The sequence below is a fragment of the Fukomys damarensis genome, unplaced genomic scaffold (genome assembly GCF_012274545.1).
Source record: "Fukomys damarensis isolate Sample0158 unplaced genomic scaffold, DMR_v1.0_HiC HiC_scaffold_28, whole genome shotgun sequence".
Lineage (NCBI taxonomy): Eukaryota > Metazoa > Chordata > Mammalia > Rodentia > Bathyergidae > Fukomys > Fukomys damarensis.
Window position 1 is genome coordinate 26,947,636 of NW_022900940.1, and position 24,803 is coordinate 26,972,438.

Consider the following 24,803-nt stretch of genomic DNA (forward strand, 5'->3'; position numbering starts at 1 on the left):
GGCAAAATAAAAGAAAATAGGTAAATCTTTTGCAAAAGGGAAGAAGATAAAGAAATGAAGGTACAGAGAGAAAGGAGGTAGGGAAAAGGAAGGGGATGAAAAAAGAATTCGAATGTGTTATATGCATGTACCAACTACCACAAAGAATGTAATCATTATGTATTGCAAGCATGTACTAATGAAAAAATAAAATTTGAATAAAGAAATTGCTAAGACTAGGAGGAAAAAGCCAGCTGTACATAAAAAAAAAAGCCAGCTGTAAAGTTTCCCCTATCAAATGCAATGCCAAACAATACTTTCATATTATACATAAAGTTTTGGCATTCTGTGAATAGAAATCTATTGTGTGTTCCACTCTGGGCTGCAGAATAGGAATTGCATGTCTGTGACAAAAGGATGCCACAGAAGCTTTGGTGGAGTACTGAGGTGTCTGTGTGTAATATTCCAAAAAATAGACGAATTGCAAAATTATATTTCCCAGGTCTGTAGAGAAATATACATTCTCTGTCCATAACTTTAGACTGCATACAGGAGAAATTCTGGCTGTACTTACTTTACCTGATTTGTAAAGCAAAGGTAAAAACTACTTCTTAAACAGATGGACACAAATATTTCAAAAGCCCAACTTAGCACAATTCTTATACATATATAGAAATGCCAAGAAGTGCATTTAGCCTTCTTCTATATATATGTATTATTTTTTTGGTACCGGGGATAGAACTCGGGCCCTTGCACTTGCCAGGCAGGCAGCACAACCACGTAGCTAAACCCCCAGCACTATGAAAATTTTTTTTCTTATCAGGAAAATCTCAGCTGTAGGACAAAAATTACAACTTAATAACAAGTGCTGGTAGCACCTGACTATAATTACAGCACTCAGGAAGCTGAAGCAGGAGCAGCACTATGAGTTTGAGGCCAGCCTAGGCTACATAGTGCGTCCAAGGCCAGGCTGAATTACAGAGTAAGACCATGTCTCAAAAAAAGTCATAATTTATTGATACATTTGGATTAATACATTAACACAATAAATAAAAAATTGGACATGGCAGGAACAAGAAGATTCAGACTTTTGTGAAAATTTTTCTGAGATTAACTTCAATGAATGCTAAAGCTCTATGGATCCTTTTCTCAGTTAAAAAAAATTAAAAGTAGGTTTAATTATAAAGAATATTTGACATGTCTTCCACAAAACAAAATTGTCATCTGAGGCTTAAAACTTCTAATTATCAACTTTCAACAAGATACTAAACTTTGTATTGCTGTTTGCTAATCTGTAAAAACAGGAAAGCAATTGTTCCTGTTTCTATTTCAAGGTTTCCTTGTTATTTGTTTCCATAATCATTGTACTAGCTTTCAATTTTGCCCTTAGGTGCAATATAAGGACAGACGATGGAAGCCTGCAGGTGAAATAGGAGAGAATCGTATTCCAGCTGGGAACATTTGTACTCTTGCAAACGTGGTTCTGAGATGCTCCCCCTCTTAGGACAGAAAATAATTTGTAGTGACATGGACCTTCGGGACAGCTATTCTTTTCTTAAGGCTGCCAAACATAACACAGATACTACCTATATTAATCTAATCACACCTCCTTGAAATAATAAAGTTATGGGTTGGCATACTGGGTTGTGAGAGGTGGGTGGCAAGCTGCATCTGTTTTCAAAACCACAGCCCTCATTTATCAGGCATGTTTTTGATCTGGGCTTTGCTTTCTTTTCCATTCACCTGTATGTGTGTGTAGAGGGGAAGAGTGGAAGAAAAAGAGCTTGAGCTTTTAATAAGGGATACTAGAGGAGGATCCTAGGGACAAATTTGTCTCTCTTTATTTTAAGAGTAGGAAAAGTTTATTGAAGGAAAGAAAGCTTCTGTCTAAGAGACAGAAGGGGGACCAGAAAGTGGGTTGCCTGCTCACCCCACTACGCGAGGTTGTTTTATACAACCAAGCCATGTGGTGAGATGGGTACAAAGTGAGATAAAACTAGAAGACCCAGTTGAAAATTACAAGGTGGGCATGAGGTGGAGCAAAACCATGACCAACCACTGAGTACAAGTACAGTCACCCAGATAGTATTGATTAAATAGGACTCAAATGGGGGAGCAAGCCACTAGCAAACCTACAAAGATTTTCACTAAGAGTGGAGGTCAGGGATATTCCCTGGAAAGTCTGGACTGAGACCTTGGCCCTCCACCCAGGTGATTGATGCCAATTTAGAATATCAATCACTGCTATTTATTCCCAGGGAAGCACAAAGGTATAATAGTTTCTCTCCTTTTACAATTCTTGCCTTCAGTGAATGTGTCTTGATTGTCCTTCATATTGGCTCCTTGCAGCGTTGGCTCCTTGAGGGCGGCCCTGTCTAACTGCCTACAAGATATCTAATTAACTTACCCATCTGCAATAATTTCCCCTTTGAAAAAGTACCCCTAACTGCTGTGAGGGGGCAAAGACATCTCTGGCTACTTCCAGCTAAAGATGGTCATAGTTGTGATCAGCAGTTAGAGTTACTCTACAGAGGGTCTATCCGAAGGCCTTCAGCAGGTGCCTGGCATTGTCATCTTGGTAGCTACACAGCTTTTAAGTCTAGAGGAGACAAAGCCAGAGAAACAGTTAAGAATGTGTGGGCCAAATTATAAGGTCAGCAGGAGTGCTATGAGTATGGCCCACAAAGAGGATAAGGAGGAGGTCCAGGGGACTTCAGAATCCAACATAGAAGTCATATTGTATAGTTTAACAGTTATGAGCTGTTTACAAGATCAATCTGGGAGATCCAGGTAAAAGAAGTCTAGCACATTTGTCATTGGTTCCATTTTATGACCACCTGGAGTTTGGCAGCCTCTAGGGAAGAATAAACAAAACTTGTAAGAAATTAGAGTATGCATAATCTAAGCATGGGCACACTAGAATGAATGGGTATGTTGGGGAGAAAGTCACACTTAGAAATTGAAATAATGATTGAACCTGCTGGTCTTAGACTTCTCTCTAGTTTTAGCTGTAAGATAAGAGACAATCTGAGGAACAAATTTTGCTAAGAAATATAAAACTCTAGCTGAGCTCTTATAGATTTTTCCATAGTTTTTGCTTAATGATCCATAACCATGGTCAGCTACTGGTAGAGCTGGAAACTGCCAGAAGGGATCAGTGACTGGAGCCCCTTTTTATATCTAGCTTCACTACTATAGCATTATTTTATACCTCTTTAGGTTATTCTTTTCTGTTGGGTATTTAAGACCAAGTTAAAGTGAGACCTATGTCAATCAACATGAAACCTCTTGCTACCTATGAAGGTCAGTTAAGTGTCTTCAGGCAGTATTTTGGAACCATGCATAGAGCCTCCCAGTTCCTGTCAGTGTCAGCCATCAAGATGGGTCACAACCTTGCTTAACCATGTTGCTTTCAGTGAAAACATGGGAGACTTTTCCCTCCTGGTGACCCTACTTTGGCACACAGTATATTTGTCCTCTGGTACCCAGCAATCTCCCTGCTCAGCAGGTTGAGTGACTTACCAAAGATGTAGGATCCTGTAGAAAAGGTTCCCTCATGTCCTGGATTCTCATTGACCTAGAGGGGCCAGGGCCAAAATATTGGTTGTCCTCATAGCCCAGTTAACTTCCTAGTTTTGGTCTCCAAACTTTAGTTGTTGAATACCCAGAAGAGAAGATCAGTGACATTAGTAGTGCAGTAGGAGCAGTGAGCTTAACTATTATAATTTTGTCTGGACGTTAAGCACTTTGAAATATAAAGCAAAGTGAGGGGGCTTTTATTTCTTATCAACCATGGTTGTTCTAGTAGTTGAATCCCTGCAGAACGTGAACAGACAACAATTATATATTAGAGACTTAAGATCAAGAGCCACACATAGTATTTCAGCATAACAATTATGATGACATTTTCTTTGAAACAATGTCCATCTTAGTATGGAATAATTTTTCAGTCAAACACATCTGATCACAAGACATTAAATGACATAAAGAAAATTCTTATTTGACTCTTTTTGAGTCCATGACTTGGTAGAGAAAAGAAGATCTGGGAGACAGCATGGATGAGCAACATGGCTGGAGGGAAAGAATGTGGCCTGAGAAGCTCAGTACCATGTGTCCTGCTGTCTCCCTAGCACAGAAATTCCTTTATCTGATGAGTACAGAATAATTCTCTATAAAATGGAACATTCGTCTTAGCAAATGGCAATGGTATTCATTCTTTCACCCACTATTGCAGCCTATTACATACCTGATACTGATAAAGAGCAATTAATGCAGTAATAAATGCAACAGGGGACTGTGTCTTCATAACACTCATGAGAGACCACACAGGAGAGTCATCACCTCCTATTGGACAAATAATTCCTATGTCTAAATATTATGACAACAACCATCATGGGGAGGAAGACCGAGTCTGAGGGTCACTGACTCATAGACCTAACCACTCTGACATTCTGGAAGTTATCTACAAAAATGAAAGCAAGACCTTATGGCCTTGCAAGTGTCTTCTTTAATCTTCACTTGATATTTATAAATTAAATGCAGAGATAAACTACTTCTGTGTTCTGACAAAAAAAAAAACAATACGGAGAATTATATGCATAGGACACTTAATGCTGCTTAACACAGAGTCCACATTTTCTACTGGAAAAGACTATCCTCTACTACATTTCACTGGCTACATCCAAACTTTCTGAGCTGCTTAAGCAAGTCTCTAATCATATTAAACATTGTAACTATTCATAGCAGGACTGTCAAAGTGGCTGCCTTCTTCCACTGTAAGTAGGAACAGAGGAAAAAGGATAATAAATAGCTCTTTATGAATTGATATCAAAATTCATTAAGGAGCTATCCAAATAAAAAGCTTTTATGCTACTGTGATTCTTTAGTAAAGAAGAGGCATATGGAAATTAAAACAATGTCACTTTGAGGGAAAAGGGGGACACACAACAAGCTTTTTTTTTTCCTCGAAATATAGACAAAACTTGGGAAAACTGTTTTTGAAAAAATCAATGCAGTCAAGTGTAACAAATCTCAGAATTACAGGTAGTCTGAGTTTTGCTGATTTTAGCCTTCTTGATCTTCAGTAACAACTTAAAAATCAAATATAGCATAGACTAGAATGTTCATAAGAACTGATTCAGGGTGAATTTTTTTAAATTGCCATAGGCTGGGCAGCTGCTTCATGTCTGGACCAGATCCCTTTTTTCTTTCACTTATCAGGACTCTACTTGAGACTCAAGATGGGGAGAGAAGGATAAAGAAGAACCGGGAAGACTGAGAAGTGCCTCTTTGCAGTTCCTACAGAAGCACCTGCAGTGAGAAACGATCCAACCTTGAGAATTTTGTACCTCCCTGTTCAGACATTTGGATGACCAAATCAATAACTGAACGAGTGGGCAAATGAATAGTTCTAGTTGCCCAGCTTGTGGCTACACAAGGCACATAATGCTACACTGTTTTCATTAAGATATTTTACCATTAAATGTGGTAGCATTTGGTATAGAGTAGCAAAACTATTGTGAATAGCAAGTCCACCTAATTGTCCTTAAATGATCTCACCTGAGAGGACTTCCAGTTTCCCTTTTTGTTTTCTTGATGAGAAAACAACAGGAAAAGAATACAAGTTTTTCCCATGGAAACATTTCATAAGTCTTCATCGTGGAGCCTTTATTTCCTTTTTGCACTCAAAGGCTTTTGGCTAATCTTCAGTAGAATATTAATTGTGTATTCAATATCTTCCAGAAATATTTTTACATCTGTTCCTGTGGATATATGATTTTATGTTCCCCTATGTGGTACTTTTCCAATCTTTCAATCAGAGTAATCTTCAAGAATCCATGCTTCTTATTGGCTTTCAGAGTCTTTCTTCTCTTAGGTACAAATCTTGGGTATAGATATTCTCCAGGATTCAAAGTGTGATTTCTGGGGCACCAACATGAACCAAGAATTCTACTACCTCTGCCAGATGTTTATGAATTTCACCAAGAAACTCTCTTGGATATTCATATGTACCTAAAATAACTTAAACATCCTACTTTGGCTACTTTTATTGGCAATTTAACTTTGGCTTTTAAAAAGAATGGGTTACATATGTACATTGCCTTTCTTTGGAATTTTGGCATTATCCTTTTGTGCTCTGAATAGCCTTAAAATGTCTGTGCATTGGCACAGGGGTAGTGTTAGAGTCCCCAAACAATTGGCCAACTGACCAATCTGCTCTGACTCACACAGACCACCTGTTCCACACACGTACCCTGCCAGCCCCTCCCAATTGGACTAGGACCATAGTGGAAGAACCTAACCCTGGCAACAGTGGCAGCTCCACGACAGGCAAATGCCTCTCTCACACAGTACCCTGTGCCCAGAGCTGTGACCACTGTAGTCACCAACCAGACTTCCCTCCAAGTCAACTGCACTGGAAGAACAGTCTCTCGGCAGCACATACACAGGCTATTTTCAATATCACCCGCAAACCCCATTCCCACTCTCCAGAGGAAAACACGTCTGCTGGTGTGGCTAGTATATTTTTGCAAAGTATTTTACACTTTTCATAGTTCTTCACGCATATTATTTTCTTTGATTGCTCAATGTCTCTGGGAGGAAAGGAGGTATGGTTTTATCTTCATTTTGCAGGAGAGGAGTTTGATGACTCACCTTCACGACTACTCAATGATGGAGCCAGAATGAGAATGTAGACTCTCTGAATTCTAGTTTCCTACCCTTAGAATAGTGCTGTTTCTGTTTGACAGTGACTTCTCATTTGCTCTATGTAAGCACAAACACCTTCATTCCATCAGCATGGATTTCTTTTTCCAAGCAGTGCTGCTAGACTCCTGATCTACTGCTAGACACTATAAAGTCTACAAACAAAATAAACCAAGGATTGATGTAGGATCACCACATTCTATTTTGTCAACTCCTGACATTATTTTGTAATAGCAGCAACATGTTTCACTACAAAGAATAGGAAAGACGAATCTTAGAATAATAGCTAGTTTTTATAGGAAACAAACATTAAAACATTTTATATCATCTTACTTTAGAAATATAAAATTCTAAATTACATCCTTTTAATTATTACTTGTATCTAATGATTTACAATTGATATGAATCTGTCATTTGAATATATATTTATGCATTAAACTAGATATACTCAACAATACAAGAAAAAACAGTTATTATAATTAACTTCTTTTTATCAGTGCCATTATCAAACCTCCAGTTTCATACAGTGTTTGGCAAAAATGGAAACAACACTCGCTGGATCTTCTTCACACAGCTTGGAATATTCTAGGCAAACTGAAAGAAGTTGAGAATTGTTTCCATGCCACCAGCTGCTTTTTCTACCCGTCTCCTCCTGGAGTGCCAGGAAGACAGTGGGTAGTTGGCAGATTGTGTGTCTAGCTCCAATTAACAATCTCTTTCAGAGAGTGATATGGACCCTATGGCCACTGCTCAGACCTAGGGCTGATGGCATGGTCTTGATTCATTTGCTATTTGGAAGTCAACTGATTAAGATATTTCAGATATTTGTACCTAGACTTATTTTAAGAATCACTGGATGCACAAAAATGCTAAGTGTGCATGTATCTACCTTGTCTTAGGAAAGCCACAAAGTTCCCACCTATGACATCTACTTACACATATAGGTATCATACTATTTATATGCAGTAGAAATTGGTTGGGAAGAACCACATAGGGAAAACACTTATAAAATGCATAGAACACTGCAAGTGTAAATAAGGAACAAAATGTATAATAGATAATGTGAAATAGGAAGATAAGGCCCAAAGGGGAAAGGAAAGTAGGAGGAGTAAGAGAAGGGAATTAAAAAGAAAAAAAAGAAAAGAAAGTCAGACTAGAATGTTGGGAGAAAGATTCCTTGTCATTTCTGCTTATGTCACATCCGGTGTTTCCTGCCTTTTTAAATCAAGTCTTGGAAGCTCAACACAATTGTCCACTATACACTATGCTGAGCCCATTTAAGTAATATGTAGGGGTGCAGTACTAGAGTAATATTGAGCAATGACAACCAGGAGGACATGGTCTACCTGGACACCTGAGTGTCAGGCTCGTTGACACTTCGCTGAGAAAGAAAACATGGCATAAGAAGCAGGCTGTAGGTTGGAGCAGGTAAGGAAGGGCGGGCATGAGTTCATCTTCAGAAGTGCTCAGCTTTAGTTCTCATGGGATTTTCAAGGTGTTAAGCCAGTCGGCATTTGTAAGTTCCTCAGTCATCAGATATTATATTCTATGTATTTCCTGAATGTTAAACCCCGTGCTAGGTGCTCAGAGTAAGAAATAACATGGGCCCTGCTTCAATGGAAAGCTTAGGTTTTAACAATTTCTAGGGTGACTGATATGTTGGTTTTACTTGTTTTTTTAATTTATTTTTATTTATTTATTTATTTTTGGTACCAGGGATCGAACTCAGGACCTTGTGCTTGCGAGGCAGGCGGCAGAGCCACTGAGCTAAATCCCCGGCCCTGTTGTTTTTATTTCTGAGAAAAGTTGTTTTGAAATATGTAATTCATTTGGAAATTCCAAAGATCATCTTTCATTCATTTTTATAAAAATACAAAATTAGAAGCCAAGTACAAAGTCATTTGCATAATGCCAATATTATCCTTTATTTTGATCTGGCTAAATTAGTCAAAAGCTTCAGTTTTATTTTAGTCTATTTAATTTCATTTCAATATTTTTTACATTCATAAATAAATGTTTTGATTTGTCCTATGGTAGCATGACCAAGTACACTTACCAAATGAAATTAACCTGTTGAATTGGAGACAGTGAGACCTCCCATAGACTTCTGAAAGATCCACACTAATTAGTTCTGGGGAGTGATGCAAAGCATCACCACATTTCTGATAGTGATTAATTAATTCAAAAGTTAATTTCATTAGCCTTTCCTACAAAATGCAGATAATGGTTGTTCTAATATTTTAGGTGATTTGAATGACTGTTAGCTAATCACAGAGTTAATTCAAAATATCATCATCACCAAACCTTATTTGTTTTATTGCTATTTATCTATTATTTGTTATTTATAATCTGCAATGGGTCAAGGGGTGAGTGTGGACCTCCTGCACCTCATCTAGCTTTCTGACGTGGTCCACAACCCAGAAACCAACTGCAAAAACAAGAAACCCAAAACCCGAAAGTGGTAAGCCTGTCTCTCACCCATTTTTCTGGCTGTACTAAGAAAATTCTTCTGGAGTTGACTGATTTCGCCCAGACTACAGAGGAAATCAAGGAGCCTGTTTGCCCTGTAGCTGGGATGGGGATGGAGGCAATCTCACGCAGGTAACAGGATTTCAAAGAGCACATGACACAGTAGAAAGAAGAGAAGCCAGAGACCTAGGTAGGAAGCAAGACTGTTCTCATTCCATCCTATGCCAGGGGACTGGAAGCACAGCATGTCTTAGTTGTTTTCTTGTCACTTGGACAAAATACCTGATACTCACAGCATAAAGGACACAGATTTATTTTCATTCATAGTTTTTAGGGGATTTAGTCCACAGCTGACTGGCTCCAAGGGAAGGAGGGCATGGTAAAAGAGTTTAGCATAGGAAAGTTTTTCATGCCATGGTAATCAAAAAGCAGAGAGAGAGAGAGAGAGAGAGAGAGAGAGAGAGAAGGGAGGAGCCAGGGAGAGAGATACAATCTTCCATCCTGGTCATTCTGCCAGGGATTCTCTTCCTCTGGCCAGGCCCCACCCTTTATCAACACGTTCAGCTCCGAACTCTTAGGTGAATTAATCCACTGAGTATAGCACACCCATGATCCATCATCTCCTAAGAGTTCACCCATTGAAAGCATAAGCCCTTTGGGGAAATTCTAGATCTAAACCTAACAACTGGAGTATTTTCTTCTACATTGTAGGCTTTGAATGGGTATGAGAGAGGCAAGCACTCAGTATAGATATTTGTGTCCCTCCCACCTTAGTGCATGCCCGGTTTTCTAGGCTGCTCTTCAAATTCTTCCCAAGCAGCAAAGAATACCCCACAGAAATACATTTTTACGGTTCTGTGGCTCAACTCTAATGCCACTTTTTTTCTTCTCATGTACAAACCTCCCAACACTCCTTCACTGGGTTTTCATCTCACCCAAAACACTTCTAAAGGCACAGCAGTACAACCAGTGCAGCTTGAAATGAAAGCCTCAGGATAAGAAAACTAAAGACTGAGTAAGTTCAATTTTAGATATTATATGTTTTCATTTTTAAGAATATGATTTGTAGTAAAAATAAAAGCACTCTATGAGCACTTTCATTTTTCTTGACTTGACATCTGTGGGAAATAAATAAATAAATAAAAGACTGCTTGCCACTACAGCAGACCTCTGTCTGGACTATTGCAGAGTAAGCCCTCAGACTCATTTCGTGTGGCAGGACTGACATTTTCCAAAGCTAGATTGTGAATTCCAGATGCTATGATGATGAGCTAGTGGAGGGAAACTGTTGAACAGTGAGTAAACCTAGCCCAACACCTGTCATTCCCATTTCACCCATAGCCCTGCCAATCTGTACAACAGCCCTGGTGGGATGATAGAAGTCTTGCTGCTATCTGAAAAGCGACCTCCTCAAAATATGCTGTAGGGTTGTTTCTGCATTCAGATGCTCCAGGAAGACTTTAAAGCATTTGGTTAGAAAGGAATTTCAAAGACACAAAAGGTGAAAGATCAACTACATTGAATTTAAAAATCCTAAGCAGCTCTTTAGATACCTACTCTAATTTCAGCTATAGATTTGGGATTAAGTTACAGCTGTAGATGGAAATTGAATAATAAATTTGGGATTTTTCTATTTAATAATGACAATGGTAGTAGCGCTAGGTGGGATAGGTTGGAGGCTGGGTGTAGAGATTGAGAATATGCTTTATAGAGTTACAGTACTATTCATTTTCAAAAGACAGGTGTTTTCCTTGGCTGTCAGCCAAGTGAAGAATCTCCTCTTTCTGACTCCTTACAATGAACTTTGTATTATTAAGAGAAATTTCTGTATTTCTACATTTTAACTAACTGTTAAAATAGTTAAGAACTAGGATAAAAGTAAGAAATCAAGTAGGTAACAATTCATGGCCTGTTGTAATGTCTTTACTAAGACTTCTCATCTTCTCCAAATTATATAATTAAAGACTACGATCCTTCTTCTTTGATGTTCTCTGCTTTCCCTTTTGAAGAATCAAAATTCTTCTCTTCAAAAGTCATTTTGTCCCTGCCAAGATTACTCAATTCTCACCTTGAGGATTGCATTTTAAAAGACTAATTGTTTTCTTAATATATAAATTTATTTAAAATGCATAATATATATGCAGAAATATACACACTAATGTATATTCAGCAAGTTATTGATATTTATATATTCAATGTTTTTACCCATGAATTGAAACAGAAATAAAGATTTTCTAAGTTCTTAACCAAGAAGCAGTTTTTGGGGGGCAACACTGCAGCACCTGGACAATTTATTTCGACTGCTTGAAGCCTAGAGCTGGAAGTGAGAAGCAAACAGAACACTTTGTTTTTTGAAAGGTCTTTATACGTGTTTAAAATGATGTTAGCAAGGAGTCCTTGTTTATTAGGTTTTCAGTTTTCTAACAACAAAGTAGACCTTGTGCTTAAAATCCAACATTTTAATTCTTGGTTTTTCTGGGAATTTTCTGTCAAGCAATGATGTCATTGTCAAGTTCATAAGCATAAAAGATAGAACCATAGGACAGGAAACTGAGGGCCTTGGATATGATTCTGTTTCAAATAATTTGCTGTATATTCTGAGTATGCCTTATGTGTTGAGCTTCAACTTCTTCTTTTACAAATGAAGCCAGCCTTGATGACGCTACATATAAAAATTATTTTGTAAGATATATAAGCAGGTGGATTATGTCAGCCTTTACCAATGTTGTACAATACTGTACAACTGACATTATATGTAATGAACACATGTTGAATGGAAGAACTAAAATATCAAAATTCTTCTTGATAGTTCTTTGCATGTAATAATAAAGCCATTCATAGCTATGAGCTTTTATTATGCGCCCAGTACCACAAAGAACTTCCCATGTAAATTACTGCTTTTAATTCTCCTGTCTAGTACAATAATTACGATTATCTCTATATTATGCTTGGGGAAACTGAGACACAGACATCAAGTAACTTGGTGAAGGTCTCTTAATCAGTAGTACTGAAAATTCATATCTGGGCTTACTACCTCCCTCTATAGTAAAGAAACAAATCACATTAGCCTTCAGTTTGTTATTAAAGCCACCGAAATGGTTTTAATTCTTGTCATTTTTATAGTATACATGGTGTTCCCTGAGTTCCCCAAACAACCTGGCAATAAAATTTGTTTCATTTACAGATTTAAAAATTCAAGACTCACAAAAAAGAAAATAACTTTCCCAAGATTACAAGTAGTATGGAGAATATGAATTCAAATCTTCAAAATCAAAACACAATTGAGCATTCCACTGTTTCACCAATCTTCTAGCAAGCAGTGGGTGGGAGAAAGTGGCAGGACTGAAATCCAAGTCCTTTGGTAATTTTGGGAAACACACCACTAAATGTGCCTTTCTATATTCTACGAGATGGCTTCATGTCTCTCATTTCTGAAAGGCAAAGGAATGAAATAATATCTCTTTGTAACTGAGCATCCACTAGGAATGTACATCCTTTCTTAAATCTTCTTCATCTCTTTTTCTGTGATGAAAGAACCAGATTAACAGCTCACACAGGATAAAAAAGAACGGAACAAAGGAGATAAATGATTAGAATGAAGCACTAAACTGATAGCAAACTCAATCAGGTCCAGAAAGCATCAGGAATATTAATTCAAATAACTTTGAAAGGAAAAACATAGCAAAGCAGAGAGAGGAAAAGAATATTTTATTAAGCTCAAGCAAATGTGATTAAAATTGGCAAGTAATAGAATGTATGAAAAGGACTTGATTTTTCTTTACCTGAAAGCCAGTCCTCACTGCTAAGGAAGCAAACTAAACTGGACCACAGTGAATCAAAACTAAATCAAAATAAACTAAAAATAATCAGGAAAGGTGTATCTGCTAGCACATCCTGCTTACGGAAAAATCTAACATAATCTTCTACTAGCAACTGTATGAGAGTAAGTAGATTCAGCTGTGAGGAAAGAAAAATAATATGGTGTGAAAAAGGTTTTAAAATGTCAAACAGGAAAGTTTTTTTATTTTCCAAGTTATTGCTTTGCTCTCCTCAAATGGGAGAAATTTTCATTAAAAGAATGAATCTTAAATTGCATAAACCAAGAAATTAGGCTTTAGCTATATCACTGTCAAGGTCAGCAAGCAACAAAAAGGTAATAATCATTATGGTCTTATTTTATAAATGCTCATGTATTTAGATCATTTTTTGTTTAAGATTCATATCTTTCATTCCTGAATGTAGCTAATCCAGTTCAGGCTTTTCATCCTTACTTTGGAAGATGGACCACCCAACAATGTGAAAAATTTGCTTCCTCTTAAGGAAAGGAGCGAAAGGGGAAAATTGAAGGGGACGGAGGCATTTTGAAAGGATGCAATTGGTGTGGTCCAAAGTGTGACACAGAAAAAGCAATGACTCCACTCCATAAGCCACTTAACCCCTCATATCATCTTTGCTTTCTTTTCTTTTTTTTTTTTTTTTTTTTTTTTTTTTTTTTTTTTTTTTTTTTTTGTATTGGGGAATCTAGCCCAGGTCCTTGCGCTTGCAAGGCAGGCACCAGAACCACTGAGCTAAATCCTGAGCCCCATTTATTTTCAAACTTTGGAAGCCCCACGACTCTTTGAACCTCAGGTCATCTGGGAATGTATCAGAAAGTAGTTGAACTCATTCAATGCTCATCAATAGAAAAAGATTAACGAATGGCAGCAAGTTACTCTAAATTAAGTAGGAGTTTTGAAAAACTTTGCATCTATTAGTCTCAATGAATAGCACCTTTTTATATTATCCATTTGTTGAATGTGTGACACATTAGTTTATTCAGTCTATGGATTATTTAATAAGTGTGTGGATTTGAGAGCCCTTATAAGTAGTAGTCAGTGAGGCCCCAGGAGTCTTTACTCACCACATGGGAACTATTAAACATTTTCTCTTCTACTGCAGAATGCATGGTATAAATTAGACTTTCCGATGGTATCCCAGTACTTTATCCTATAAAAATGGGTAGCCTATCTATAATGAAAAAGAGCCAAGGGCTCATTCATTGAGATGGTCATGGTTCATTGCCGACTGTAATAGTTTAAGGTAATGCGTTTGCTTTTCTGCGTTCTCCAAATTTTCAACAGTACTTATCCACTTCATAGTAAAAACAAACAAAAGACCTGAATGCCACTATATTAGGAACTCTTTAACAGTCTTCTGTAAACTTAAAACCCCAGAAATTTCACTAATTATTGTTTCCACATTTTCTGTGAGACTCATTCCTACATGGGAAACTGTAGAGAACTAGATATGTATTCTGGTACCATGACTCCATAAAAGCTGAGTTTCTGGCCAGAGCAACTATATTTCCATCACATTCCTTGAAGTCTTCCCATTACTGCCTCATTACACTGCAGGAAGATTTCTTGGTCTCAAAGCTTTCTGATCCTGCCCCTCCAACCTGTCTAGCCTTAGGCTCTTTAGTGACTGGCTCTGTCATAGCTATCTTACTTGCAACATCTTGGAAGAGTCTAATCATTGCTCTGGGCATAGTCTGTGAAAAAAAAGGCTCTCCAATTCTGCTAATAGGGCTCATTTACAAGGCTAAAAAGATAAGTTAATACTTAAATATTTTCCACATAGACTACAAAGACCACAAACCTATCTTTGTCATCTTTATATTTAATTGAACAGAAATGTCACCATCGAGTTATTTTAAATTGTATGTCTGAAATACTATGAAAAAATTGAGGATATATCTAAAACAATGTTGAGTGAAAAAAAGTATTGATGGCGCAATGAAAATTTTTCCTAATCCAATAATCTGTAACTAAATGTTGACGAAGCACTGTACAATATGGCCAAATTTGGCAGTCAGCACTATGTGTCTTCCAGTGTCTCCTCTCACTCTCTTGGATAAGAGATGTTCTTTGTTGCTAGGTGCACCACCACATACGGTGAGTACCATGCTTCATGGCCTTCCTTGTAGGTAAGAAAACCCAAGGGACTAAGTTTTGGCTAATGAAGTAGAAGGAGGAAACACTATGTGGCACTTAAAGGAAAACTCTTCATATGGAAGAAGGCACGTTCTTCCCTTGCTCCATAATTACATGGATGTAGAGGTGATGACTTGAGTTTTGTCAGCCCTTCTGGATCATAAGCAAGGAGGGGGCCATATTCTAGGGATGGTAGAACAGTGCAATGGAAAGGGACTAGGTTCTTCAATAATATCTGTAGCTCCCCTTCTAGCTCTGCCTACCATAAAATGTTTTTAGATGAGGAAGGAAAAAGGGGTGATCTTCTTCAAGTCTGCGTACTTGTAGGCCAATTTTTTTACAGCTGTTTGTGCTTGCAGCCAAACTTCATCGTAAAAGATATATGGATAACCAAAGATATTTGCATGATAACCAGATGTTTTAACAATACTAAATTAAATCCCTCAATAAACTTAATAATGCATTAGTCCAGTATGTGAATATCAAGTACTAGAGATCCTTAAAACTCACTTAGAAGGCTATCTAGCACCTTCATCAAATTTCACAAGGGCTGAGAAGCCATAGGGTTGGGGATGACAGTCTGAACAGAAGCATTTTTCCTCTAGAAAGTGAATCATTGATAAAAGTTTTTTAAAAATCATAGAAGGACAATTTACCAGCATTAAAGAACACAGGCATCACTACAAAACATTAAATTATTAGGTTTAACTATTGTGGCTGGAATAATTGATTAGCATTACCGTTCTTTCTAGCCAAAGTCTTTATCTTTGATGAAAAGGTTTAAAGTTGACCTATTTCTATTAAAATGGCAATTTTTATTCTACAAAATACCTGACCAATATTAATTAAAACTGTCAATGTCATGTAGCTGGGAGAAGATGACAACTAAATGTACTACAAATCCTGAATTGGATGCTGGAAAAGTGAAACATTAATGGTGAAACTGGTCACATATAAATAATTCAGCTGACAGCAACCCATCAATATTGAAGCCTTAATAATATCTAATAAACCAGACTAGTATATGATAAGAAAAATAGGGGAAACTGGGTAGGGTATACAAGAACTCTCTAGTCTAACTTTTTTTGGGGGGGGTTGGTACCGGGGATCCAACTCAGGACCTTGTGGTACAAGGCAGGCACGGTGCCACTGAACTAAGTCCCAGGTCCCTCTAGTCTAACCTTGTAAATTGTCTGCACATCTGAATTCTAACTTAGTATGCTAAATCAATATTTATTTTCAAGTGGTTGGGAGGACTGATTAATATACTAGGTATAGAGCCTCAGGCTTGTAGTAGGAATCTAGTACATGGTAAAATCATTCCTTCCAAGTAAATCCTTAAGAGGCCAGGCATGGTGGCACATACCTGTAATCCCAGCACTCAGGAGGCTAAGGCAGGAGGATCGCTGTGAGTTCTTGACCAGCCTGGACTACATAATGAGTTCCAGGTCAGTCTCAACCATTTAGTGAGACCCTGTCTCAAAAAAACAAGTAAATCCTTAAAGTTCCATCGACTCTCAGTATTTTTGGTTAGGTAGTTTGTTTTTTTTAATGGATCATCTGTGTCTTGGCATGGATGAAAAAAATCTATTGTCTTATAATAGATAGTTATAAGCAGAGATAGTTACATATTTTCCTGCCCTTTTCTTTGCCATCAATAATCTATTTGCCCTGCACTTTTCTCAAAGTTACTCAGCTTTCTTCCACAAAATATATTCAAATATATTCTGTCTGTAGTTGGTCTAAATTCAACATATTTAACTAAATTTATGACCAAAACTACATTGTCACAAAGGCCTCTCCCAGTGAGTTCCTTAAGGACAAAGGTCTTCTTTCCCCAGGGTCTATAGACCTCCTCTATCTCCCGTGTTTTATATAGAGTAGGTAATCAGTATGTTTCTTTTACCTTGATTTTGAATTAATAAACATATATGTTAAAAGGACTGTTTCATAATCTTAAATGATTTAGTACCTATGCAAACATTCCAGCATGACGTCAGATTTAATTAGAACACAAAACTTTCAGCTCTCTCATATTTATTTCAAAGCACTACGTTAGACAGATTTCCAAGTACATGAGCTCCTCTGGAGAACAGGGGCCTTGGGGCAATCCATGAAATTCTTTTAAACAATCAGTATGAATTCAGAGACATTTTATTGAAAAAATAAAAGCATGTCTAAGGATTAACTAGAATTCCCACAATTACCAAAAGTTCCTTCACTTATTTACAAAGACTAAATTATAAAGCAACAAAGTAAATTCTCATTCCAGGTCTTTTCTGCTCATTTAGCTAGTTTAGTTTCTTCAGCTACTTTTTACAGTGTGTCACATCAACTCTCTTTTCTGTACTTGTCAATACTGAACCTCACTCCTTTGTCCCTAGATAACAATATTTTGAAGTTTGTTTTGGTAGATTATAATTAAAGAGAACACATGAAGAAGCATCTAGGCAGAAAAAAAAATCAACAAGATAGGGAAATGGTGCCTTTAGGAAGCATTTTTAGCAGAGTCAACTAGAAAAGCAAAAAGAGAACAAAGATCATAAGAACAAATAGTTTAGTATACTCGGTATTCAACTTTAGCAAAGTGAAGTTTGATTTAGAAGTTAAATCTGGAGATAAGCAGATCCTTATAACTGGAATCATGCCCTCCATCAGAAATGGGACTAGCAGATGCTGTTGTTGCTCTACTCACACATCTCTGGATCCTTGACATATACCCAATTCTGGTGTGGTCTCATTCCCAGTAGTTGGCATCCATGTCTCTCTGCAGAATGGCCCTCAGGTATGATCTCTTTTGCTTAAACCAGTGCTTTTCAAATATGAGATGATTGGCAACATAGTTATCAACTTGGAACTTGCTGAAGACACAATGTTTTGAACACTATTCCATGTCTGATGGATCAGAAGAGCTAAAACGAGGGCCAGCAATTTGGATTTTATTGAGCCCTCTAAATGGTTCTGGTACATGCTCAATTTTGAGAATTACTGCCTACACACATGAAAAGCCACATGACTGGACATTTATGTTTTGAGAAGAAAACCCTAAGCCAATGTTGATAAATGTAACACTATCAACACTCCAGCTTCCTTATCTTTGGTGGCAGAAATCAAAGGTGGCACCTACATTGTCTCCAGTGCCCCAGCAGACTGAGCCAAAATTATCATCTGTGGGGCTCTTCTGAGGGCACAAACTTACTTGGCCTCTTTCTCTCCATTTAACTTTTTCTTTTTTTTTTTTTTTTGCTAGTGATTAATAGGACCATTACTAAAAAAAAAAATCTATTTCACATTCATCTTTACCAGGGTCGGCTTCTGAAGAATTGAACCAAAAATACTTTCTTTTCTAAAAACTTCAATCTTATTGGTTATAAAGGTGAGCTGGTGTTATATTAGCCATGGTTACTAGATGCTAGGTTCTACACTAGAATCTGGGGTTAACAAAATCAATGAACTCTGCCCTCAGAGATTTTTGAGCTAGTGGTAGGAGGACAGAATATGAATGGATATTGAAATTTTCAACAGTGATAGGAAAACTTTTTACCAAAATTCCTGGGAGAGGCAATAGGCCTAGATGACTGCTGAAGTGTGGATAAAGATTAGTTAGGACACAAAAAGACAACAAGATATTTATGTCAGTTACTTTTCTCTCATTGCCAAGACAACCCAAAGTTAAAGGGGAAAAGGTTTATTTGGCTTACAGTTCATAGAGGTTTCATTCCATAATCAGCTGGCTCCAAGACAGTGTGGCTTAGTAGAGGGGCATTGCAGAAGAGAACCTGCTCATGGCAGCCAGAAGGTAGCAAAAGCAACAAGGGACCTTAACAGTTTCTTCTTGCCTCTCTTATCTTACTCAGACTGCTGACGGCAGGTAGCACTCACACCCTTAATCCTACTGCCCTCGGGCCTAGCCCCACCATGAATCCGTCACACACTCTAGATCTAGTCACCTCAGAAAAAGACTGCATGAGGCTTTGGGGGGACATCTAGATGCAAGCCACAATATCTGAGCAAAAACTGTGGATCAAACCATGAGTGTAAGAAGCAAAAAAAAAAAGTATAGAGTAATTCGGTATTGATGTGTTATCAAGTTCAAACTGGAAAGGGACAGGAGATGAAGATTAAAAAAACCAAGAAAGTTCTAAAGCACAAGGAAACCTCTCTGCCACTCTAAGTGGTTTGGGCTTTATCCTGTGCTTAATGAGCATTTGCCCAGTTAACCATGAGAGTCATGTGATTGAATGTGTCTGTAGAAAAATCTGCAGGCTGAGTTAAAAGGGGCAATCCTATCAGCATGCAGACCAAGTCAAAGGCCGTTATTATGATAGACCAAAAAGACATCCCTAGACTTGAACTAGAGGAGCATATGAAAGCCAGGAAATATTTAAAAACTAAAATTGGAGAAATTTTAATGAACATTGTACTGAATGACAGGGAGAGACAAGAGAAAGATGAATCCAGGTTCTTGGCTTGAGTAATGCAACTAAGAATCATAATTATTTCTATTTTGCCAATTCAGAATGAGGACTAGCACCATCATACTGAGACTTGCTCTCGCATCTTGCAAAAGCTAGACACATCTAGTACCTGAAATCAGCACAATGAGAAGCTTTGTCAGTGCTAAAAGTCACAAGGCAGCACTGATTAGCAGTAATACAGAGTTGCCTAATCAACAAAAATGCCAGGCAAAATTAATACACAAGTGCTTTCAGTTCAACACAATTTATGCATGATTAATCTAAATGAAAATATACAATATTTTTAAGTAATTAATACAATTCTAAGCCTTAAGAGAATTAGCCATAAAGCTATGCAAAAGTTTACTAGACGACCAAACACCCAATTGAAGTATTAGTGCGTTGGAGGAGAGAGATGGAAACATAATCAATGTGTTCTTTCAACAAGGCCAACTGGAAAAGGAATCCCACAAATAATGTTATGAATAGAGTAAATGCAGCATCTCACTCTGGTTCACGAGTATCACTGCTGAGGGTGCACTCTTCTCAAAGCCAGAACTCAGTCAAGCCAAAAGATGGAAGCAAAGGGGAGAAGCTGGTGGAAGTGGCTAGGAAGGTGGTTTTACTGGTGTCATTAGGCCCTGGAGGCCTGAAATGCAACTCAGTCATTCCCCACCTCTTGAATCTGATGCCTTGGGGTGAAAAGTATCAGAGTGACACAGCCAGCGCGGGAATTCAATTCCCTTTCTTCCCAAGTTTGCCACTTCTCCATTCGGGAAAGACCTCTGAACAGTATGGATACGCATCCTTGCATCCCTTCTTCCCTCGTGCTCCATTTGATTTCAACTCCTTGATACCCTACGTGAGAGAAGTAGCAACAGGAAAAGAAGGCCATTACCAGCCTTTCCTAAAAATAATGGAGATGCTAACTGGCTTTGTCATCACCCTACCAATCTGAGAGGATATTGCCCTGTCTCCTAAAGAAGTAGGCTGAGTCCATAGGAGCAAGAGGCAGGGGTAGGAATCAAGAGATCCCAGCACCAAAGTAGCTATGCTCTGTATAAGAAATTTAGAAATATACCCAAATCCTGGTTTGAAGGAGGTAAGAGTGGCATTAAAACACACACACATGCACGCACGCACGCATCACAGATCAATCTGTCTGTCTGTCTATATCTATCACTCTGGACAGCTACCCATCGGCCTAGACCATGCTGTAACTTTAGCAACGTTGAGCAGCTGAGTCATAAGTTTTCTGAGGAGGGGTTCAGGCTGCCAGGAATATCAGGAGTAGAAGGAAATGAAGGGATGAATGGTGACCTTTTAAGGGTACAGAGCTGCAGAAACTATTAATCAGTGCTAATGAAACTTAAGTTTTAACAGCCCATACAGATCATACAGATGTAAGTCATAGCAAACTAGAATGCTTTTCTTGTGCTAAACTGCCTAAATTTCAAGCTACAGAGCGCAAGTTGAGCATGGCAGAGAGTCTAAGAACACTAAATGAATTTCATTAACAATAATGGTCTAAGAAAAAAAAGATAGAGCAGGCAAGCATGAATAGCTAGAAAAGTAAATGACTCAATTATCTAACTCAAGAGGATACTGAGAACTTTCTTTGAGAGGTCTAAAATTCATATTTTTTAATGGTGAGATAATAGGACGATTTGGCGGGGGAAGAGATAGTAAATGCTCTGGAGACACATGAAGGACAGCAGCATTTCTCACAGGAATATTAGGTTCCACTAGCCTTAGGGGAAACTGGAAGTTTCTGAAGGATCACCGAGAACAGGAACTAATCCAGAGAACAGTTATCTCTGCAAGTTTTCCAAGTAACTGCTCTGCATTCTGTCATTTCCAGACATTGTACTTTAAAAAGGTACAGAAATATCAGAGACCAATTTTGGGCACTGAGCTGAGCTGGAGGAATCTGAAAAAATAAAAATATACAACATGAGAAAGCAAGGGCAGCCCCATCAGCCAAGCCAAGGTCAACCAAGTTCCAACTCCAGATTTTGACAAGAGCTCAACCATTGCCACAAACACAGTGGTCACAGTAGGCACAAAGACATTCACAGCAGCAGCACGTATAAGAGCAAAAAGCTGGAGGAACAAATGCTTCACACTACAAAACTTGTTAGACTAAGTAGAGCCTATCTGATGAATGTGATGTTACACAGCCTTAATATGGCATTTACAAGGACTTTATCATAATGCCTGAAAGCATGTTTAAAGACAAAATTACATGTACAATTATAATTATAATCATAACCAACAACAAAACACCTGAGATTTAAAAAGTCACTGAAATATGAACAACATTTGGGTGTGGGGAATGAGATTTTGAGCCACATTTCTTCATTCTCTGATTTATTAGCATTTTCCTAAGTTACTTTAAATAAGCATGTAGTACCAATGTGAGCTAACAACAATTGTGAGTTTTGGATAAAGCACGGGCACTTACACTATGTTTAGACTTACAGATTTAGGTGGTAAATGTGGTCCTTAAGAATCACTCTGGATCCATACTGAAACCCTTCACACAAGAGCTTATTCTAAACAGAGGCTCTGTGTTTGTGTGTGTGTGTGCGTGTGTGCGTGCGTGCGTGTGTGTGTGTGTGTGTGTGTGTGTGGTCAAGCTAGGGATTTCAGCTAATGATGGATACACTTCTGGGGTTCACTTTCCTATTGACCAGTTTGACAGCCACTCATAACCTTTTCAGAATGTTTTTATTGTCCCCCCATATATTTCTTTCTCTTTTGGGGGTACATTTTAGGTGTACAGTACAACAGTTACATTCATCATTGGGATCTTGTACCTTTACATGATGTATCTTGGTTCTTATTTTTCCCCATTTCCCTGCTCCTTAACCCTCTCCACCCTTCTCTATTTACAAAGACTTTGTTTCCATTTTTTTCCTTTCTCTTATTTTTTTCTTTTCCCTTCTTGGCTTCCCCCTACCCCTCTCACTTCCCTTATAACTTTAGACCTTTTCTTCCTATTACACAATATCAATTATACATTTTGATCCTTATTTACACTTTTAGTTTATCACACCAGAGAAACTATGTGTTGTGTACACATGTGTGTCCTATTAATTTCATTTAAGAGTATGTCCTCGGGCCGGGGATTTAGCTCAGCGTTTCAGTGGCCTGCCTTGCAAATGCAAGGAGCCGAGTTCAATCCCTGGTACCAAAAAAAAAAAAAAGAGTATTTCCTCAAGGTCATCCACTTAGCTATAAATATCTCTAGTTTCTGGCTCTTTATGGCTGAGTAGTACTCCACTGATGGGCAATTGGGTTGTTTCCAAGTTTTAGATATTACAATCTGTGCCACTGTAAACATGAGTGAGCATATATCACTGCGATATGGTTCTTTTAATTCTTTTGGGAAGCTACCCAGCAGAGGAATAGCTGGGTCAAATGGTACCTCTAGTCCTAGTTATTTAAGGTATCTCCATATTTCACAGAACTAGAAAAAACAATACAAAAATTCATTTGGAACCAGAAGAGACTAGAATAGCAAAAGCCATCCTAGGCAACAGAGACATGGCAAGGGAGTATCACAATCCTCAACTTGAAGCTATACTACAAAGAATGTTTTTCAAATTATTCACATATTCAAGAAAATTATTGGGGTGATTATAATGTTACATAGATTAATTGTGGGTCAAGGGTAAAATTACCTGAAATAACTCTTATATTGACATTTTTATTATTTAAATAATATTTATCTCATGCCACACACTGTGATTATATAATCCCCTTTGGACCCTCCTGTGATAGTTGTCATCATTGTCTCTATTGTGAGAGTAAAGAAACACAACATTAGACAGAATAGGCCAGTCACAGTTCCTGCAGCTGAGAACTGGAAAAAGCAGGACTTGAACTGGGTTCTTTCTAACTCTGCATCTTTGATGGCAGTGCCATTTTGTCTGAATTTTTTAACATCAGAAATGTATACCAAGACTTTAGAGGTTATATTCCCAACAGACCATGCTCCCTTGTCAACAGTTGATCTAGAACAACATCAGAGAAGGCAAGCGATGCTTTGGAAGACACATGTGTCATAACTGCTCTATCTTACACTGGCCACGTGGAAATCTAAAGAACACTGTTAGAAAAAGCACACAGAAGGGAGTGATGAGGGAATTGCGTGATGGTTCTCCTTTTATTAAACAAGGTTTTAAAAGTTACCTGTTTATGGACAAAAAAAAATTCACTCCCTGTTTGTTCTGTTTTGAATTTGATAATGTATTTGCGAGACCTAATCATATATAACTCTGACATTTACTCTAAAAGAATTGTTGCGGTCTGTGGCCTAAAGGGAAAAAATATTCTGATATAAATGAAACGAAATAGAACAGAGATCTGGGTTGAAAATCATTTGTTTTTCTAACATGGGTTTTGCCAAAGAGAAAAGAAAGTTAATCTATAGTCAGGAAGCACTTTCCACTGCATGCATCCAGGAGTCAGAGACATAGCAACACAAGCAAAAACCATTGTTATTTAATTCCATATTCTTAGGTACCCTGAATTTTTATATGGGACAGAGTCATACGATTATGAGACAGTCTTTATATCATCAGTGGCTGAAATTTGGAGTGAAAAAATAGGCTGGAAGATTGATACTCTTAAAAAAGGAGCTTTTGCAGAATGAGAAATTTGCTGCTCTGAGGCAAGGCAACAAGAAAAATCATGGGCTAAATTTGAGTGCAAAATTCAATGATGAAATTGCTTTTGTCACAAAACACCTCAGGAGCTAAATAGAGGAGGTGTGGGAGAATCATTTCAATCCAGATGGGCTAACATTGTGTAGACGACTCTAGGGAAAATCTTTCACATTGTATGTATGGAGAGATGCAATCAGCTGATGATTCTTTTTATTGTTGCTGGGTTTTTTTTAGCCTATATAGAACATTGTATTTTCAGTAAAAAACAAAGTAAGCCTGAAAAGAACCTTTTTTTTTTGTTCTTCATTTAATGTTCCAGGCCAAACTGCTTCTTCCTAAAGAAGTAATAAAGATATAGAAATAAATATTAAGAGACATAGATACATAGGCAATTCAAATAGTGATAGTAATCAAATACACCACTGTCATTTGTCCATTGAATCCCTGAATCTATTTTCTATCTACTATATATATAGGGTATATATATATATATATATATATATATAGATAGATAGATAGAGAGAGTGTGTGTGTGTGTGTGTGTGTGT

General features: G+C 37.7%; 1 protein-coding gene across 6 annotated transcripts in view; it reads right to left on the bottom strand.

Moving 5' to 3' along the window:
- The window catches only part of Lrrc3b (leucine rich repeat containing 3B), an 88,872-nt gene that overhangs the window by 32,814 nt on the left and 31,255 nt on the right, over nt 1-24,803 (bottom strand). For 2 of the 6 annotated variants that reach the window (XM_010640176.2, XM_010640173.2), the window contains exon 1: nt 3,502-3,623. The exons of the other annotated variants lie outside the window; for them this stretch is intronic. The gene's annotated coding sequence lies outside the window, so the exon portion shown is untranslated. Of the gene's footprint in view, nt 1-3,501; nt 3,624-24,803 lie in introns of those variants that run through there. 6 annotated transcript variants of the gene reach the window in all.